Source organism: Malus sylvestris, chromosome 5 (assembly GCF_916048215.2).
Source record: "Malus sylvestris chromosome 5, drMalSylv7.2, whole genome shotgun sequence".
Classification (NCBI taxonomy): Eukaryota; Viridiplantae; Streptophyta; class Magnoliopsida; order Rosales; family Rosaceae; genus Malus; species Malus sylvestris.
In genome coordinates, this window is record NC_062264.1 from 1869380 (window position 1) to 1874889 (window position 5510).

General features: G+C 35.4%; 1 long non-coding RNA gene across 2 annotated transcripts; it reads right to left on the bottom strand.

Annotated features, from left to right (window-relative positions):
- Positions 1-343: 343 nt before the first annotated feature.
- Positions 344-1548, bottom strand: LOC126621539 (uncharacterized). Of its 2 annotated transcripts, XR_007623078.1 has the most exons (3): positions 1397-1548; positions 1146-1240; positions 344-590 (listed from the first exon to the last, which is right to left on the bottom strand). It is a non-coding gene; the product is annotated as an uncharacterized LOC126621539 (long non-coding RNA). The 2 variants fall into 2 exon arrangements; XR_007623077.1 differs by lacking the exon at positions 1397-1548 and having other exon boundaries at positions 1146-1386.
- Positions 1549-5510: the final 3962 nt, after the last annotated feature.

Sequence of the window (5510 nt, forward strand, 5' to 3'; positions counted from 1 at the left end):
TTTAGAAATCACTTGAATATTTTCAATGTATTTATAATATAAGCATGTAAAATCATTTTATGAACAGAAGTGTTTGTATCAAGAAATACGTAGTAGGCCAATGGTGCCAATTTTGAAGGGCTCATAGGATAGAAAAGTAACTGGCCCAAGATGTTCGATTTTCAAAACTTAGAAAAAAAAGATGCCGGTTGAGCTCAATCTTGAACCGTAAAATTCAAATATAATCTAAACCGTTATAGATAATACTAGCAGTTTAAGCCCACGCGTTGCCGCGGTAATGTCAAATGAATTATAAATATTGTATATAAGTGTTAAAATAAGAGACTATAAATGTGTTGAAGCATTGTGTGTAGACATGTAAAAATTATTTACAAAAAAACTATATAATAGTTGTTGACAATTGTGTATACATATAAAGAGTTGTTCAAAACATTCAACTACTAAATCTCATAATTTTAACTTAAACGAAGTAAAAACATCCTCTACAAATACGGATAACTCAATCATACAACCCAAAAGAGCAAAAACAAAACAAAAATGCTTCAAAACCTTCCTTCGTTTCCGGCATTTTCTCAACAACCAGCCAAAACCTAGAAAACAAAAATCACAGAAAAGGATCAATTGGGAGCTAAATTAACATAAAATGAAAAAACGAAGAGGATCATCATCCAATCTTTACATGCAAACGCATTTAAAAAAATTACTGACTAATCATTAAGCATGGTATGCAGGTAGAATTGTTAACAACATAAGTGAATTCAGGATGAATAAATCCAATCATTTTTGTATAAAACCGCATGAAGGCATGCACACAAATTTTGTGTAAGTAAACGAATATCCAGTTGTACTGAGACTTGAATTATGTATGTTTTCTAATAAAACCTTGTGTTTATCTTCTAGCCATCATACGTCTCTAACAATACTTTTTCATCCACATTTTTAAAACTATTCATACTCATACTAATCAATTCAATATGCTCAAGGTCTAATACATAAATAAATAAAAATAAATAAAGTTGTAGTTCCCAGAAGAAAAAACCTTTCATTTTAACGGATTTTCAAAGAACTCAAAAAAAAAAAAAAAAACACAAAGGACCTACAACTGCATAATAACAATGACCAAAGATTTACTATATTCACTATACCATGTCTCCTTTCCATGTCCATTAGTGAAGTGAACATCGTTCCCCAAATTGACCATTCCTCCACATGAACATCCAAAAAGATCCAACCTGGATCTCTGTCACGAAAGAGTATATATATCACAAAAATGCTTCAAGATAGAAATAACACAATTAGGACAATGAAATATTGCAACCAGCAGCAACAAATAAAAGCCTAATTAAGAAGAAATAAAGATTAGCAAACTTAATAAATGAGAAATAGAGGTACAAACCGGTATATCAATCCAAGTTAGCACTACGAAAGAGAGACCCAGTGGCATAACCCAATGTGCATAGCAATAGATATAATCAAAGCTGGTGGGTAAACCACATCTTCGTTCATACCTACAATGATAATAAAACAGGTGAACAAACCAGGAATGCAAGTGAACAATATCTCTCATGCACAACCACCAAAAACGTTTTTTGTCTGCAATTTCCATCACCTCGGTTGCCCCTTTTGCAGTTTTTCTTTTTTTTTCTTCTTCTAGGAACGCTTTGATTAAGCCTTATCTAGATATTTCAAATATATTAAGGACATGTTTGGTATCCTATTTGAATTTTTTTATCATTTCTCAAAACATTTCTTAAGAACATTTTTTGAAAACAATTTTCTTTAAAACTTAAAAACTTGATTGGTTTGTGATTTAAAATTTTTAAATCTTACAACTTAAACTAAATAAAGAGATCTAAAAAGCGAGGGTCATAGGAAAGGGAGAAAGAAGAAAGAGGAGAAAAGAAAGTAAGAGATTATTAAAGGAAAGAGAAAGAAGAGAGATGATCGGACGAGATAGAGAGGAAAATGAGTAAGAGAAATAACCAAGAAAATGAAGAGAACGGATTAGAGGAGACATGAAAAAAGTAAAAAAAAAAAAAAAAAGAGAAAGAAAGAAGAAAAGAGAGATTTGGAATGAGAGAGCATGAGAGAGAAAGGAAAGAAGTGAGTTTAAAATGTTTTTAGATAATAGACTATATTTTTTAGTTAGTCTTGAGTTCAATTTTTTAAAATAGTCCTACCAAACAAGTTTTTAAAGCCTAAAACTTTTGAGTTTAAAAAGTTGAATTCAAATAGAGTACCAAACATGCCATAAGATTCTTATAAGATTGGTGTCATCTAATTGTTTATAACATTGTTGACCCTAGAAATTACAAAGCCTACGTGGCGCGCAGGCCGAATATATTCTAAGCTAACTACGTCCTTCGGTGATTGCGGGGCGTGCCAACTCGTCGGCCGAGGCTCGGCCGAGGAGTAAATTTGATGATGCTGCGTTGGGTCGCGCTACTGACTTCTGCGTCTTGCGATTGCGGCCGAGAAAGGAACGCGTCTCGGCCTCTTGGGTTCTCGAGCCTGAAGACAAGGCTGCTATTTCTTACAAAGTTCACGAACCGAATTCGGCTTACAATGTGCCGAATGTAATAACTGTAACACCTCACCTCGCCGAGAAGGCTAATGAGATGACCTCGACCAACAAGGATTCGAAAACCCTTCTCGACCGAGACTTGGATAGGCAATCGACCGTTCTCGCCGCAGTGCTGTTGATGCCAACGGAAGATACTGCAAGACCGACCGACTCTACGGTGACAGAGCTATCTATGCCGACTTAAGATATCACCGGTTGCTTCCACAGTGCTGTTGATGCCAACGGAAGATGTGTCAGCGAAAAAGGAAAAGAAAAAGATCTCAAGTTGTGAGAGTTTGCGCAGGGCAATTTTGTATTGATTTTTGTGGGGGCCTTTGAATGATGCACTGCCTCTGTATTTATAGAACCTGATGTACTTGCTTGGCACGGCCTGACTCTTATTTCAAATTCCCTTGATCTTTAAAGGATTTGATCTTTGGTGACGTGGCTTCACCACTTGCTTTCCTCCATCCATCTTTACGGAACCAACCCAAGAAATAAGCATTAAAAACCTAGCCTACCTTATCATCACATCACCAAAAAGACCTACGTTCCTAGGCTTCCTTTAAATGAATATTAAATTCATTTTATCTCATAATTTCATCCCATCCATGCATCATGCATGCATCTCAACAAACCATCTTGATCGATTCCGAGTGCTCAACAACATTTATCCACCATTTATCACCCACTTTTAAATGGATAATAACAATAAAATACTCCAATGCTCTAATCTACCACACGTTTAAATCCCAAGAACCCCAAATTAAATTGAACTGTACTGCTCACTTTGAAGATATAATTTGCACCTCATCTTGTACAAGAAAATATCAAGATAATTTTTTAAACGATAAATATCATGATAAAAATCATAATATTATCCTTTAACAATAAAAATTATCTCCACTTTTCCATCCGACGGTTGAGAACTACGTTTTCTCAACGGCCTTGATTACATGGGCCGATGGTGTAAATTTGGGTCCAAACAAACATATACTAACAATACTAAATGCACACATTGTAAATAGTATTATGCATAAACACTTACCACACAATACAAAAATACTTGTTGGCAGCAAAAACACCCGGTTCCTCATCTAGATAATTTAAATACAATGCTCACAAAAAAAAAAAATTCAATACAAAAAAGCTACTTTACACCAAACACAACAGACTTCTCTCTTTCCCTTACAATTCCTAAAAAACTTGGATTCATATAAAAGCGATTTCAAGTATTCCTCACATTAACTGCTCTGTTCCTCTCCCCTTTTTCTGTTCCGAAATGACATTTCTCATTTGCAGCCACCAAAAAAGAAAATCCAAAAACTTTAAGTTGGGTTCTTCGTATTTGATTGGTTATCAAAATTCAAGAGACACCAGAAAGAAATATAGGGTTTAGGATCAATTACAATATAGAGACCCAAAATTTATTGTTGAGGCTGGTGTTGAGCAGAGATTAGTGAATTCTGGGGTGTAGGTTTATCACATATAATCAGGTCTAATGGCCCGTGAAACAATGACTGACTTGTATACAAAACTCTTTGTCAAGTGGACATATCAAAGAAACGTTTAATATGTTCTTAGACTTGTGTTAATGACGGGACAATTAAACACTATATATATATATATATATATATATTTTTTTTGTTTTTGGTTAAAAAGATAGATTCATAGAGAAGAGAGGCACAAGGCCAAACTACACGCAGAGAAGCAGACACCGCAAACCCAGACAGACAAAGACAAAGATAAACAGGAACAAGAAAGACGCCACCTAAGCAGGTACCAGCGTCGCCCAATCTATCAGTGCATCCCAACCCCAAATTACAAAGGGGACAAGGAAGACCATCTTTGTTCAAAATGCCCACTAACGAAGATGGAGGTTGAACAACCCAGCCGAAGCCGCACATCTCCAGTGAAATACTCTTTGCGACAGAATTCGCTGCCATATTTGCTGATCGTGGAATCCACTATATTTTGTTCATTTGAAATATAGGGTGTTCTACTACTTTCAGGCAACTTGAAAGCGTCAAACCATTTAAAGTTGAAAACGCTTTCATGAAACATCTTTCCTTCGAACAATTGATTTGTTTGCTAATTGTGCTTTGTCATCTATTTCCTTCAATCAAATTTCAAAAATCAGAGCAGACTTTCAAAACAATGAACGAAAGACTCACAATATATATACCTATATGTGAAATCTCATTCCTGGATTTCACTGTTATAATCTACGAAATTGTATGATTGAGACTACATTATTTTACGAGAAATTATATTAATTTATTTGAATTTAGATTTTAATTAAACTTGTTACGAAGTTGAAGTTTGGAAATTAATTATCTAAAATTCATAGACCTTTCAAGGTCACAATTTATATTTTTGGATAGATCTTGAAACCACTAACGCATAGGCAAAAATCGTTTGCGAGTCCAGATTATAACGGTATAGTTACGGACATCTGAAGTTGTGTTTCTAAACTATAGATTTTAATTTTCTTTAAAACTCCCCGTGGAAATGGTGACCAATGCAAGGTGAGGACCAGCCCAATTATGTGGAAGTTTAAAGGGGGACCAATTAGAAGGCAAAAAAAAAAAAAAAAAAAAAGGAAGGACCAATAAGGGAAGAAAAAGAAAAGGGGGATTTTTCCCCTTCCATTTTCGTCAACCCGACCCACAAACACGACTTCAACCCGACTGAATTCCGACCAATCTCCACCATTTTTTAGGTCATTCTCACCCCTCCACCACCTACAACTTATTCTACAACCTCTCATCTACCTTATTTGGTCAAATTGAAGGGTTTTTAAGGCCAATTTCGAGTAGAACTGTACCGGAGAACTCGGAGGTTCTTGACTGCGATTCGCTATTCCGGTGAGTTTCACCACCCACCACCACCCTTAATCAACCTCCCTTGGACCCAGGAACAAGACCTAATCAGTTGTAGGGGCGTT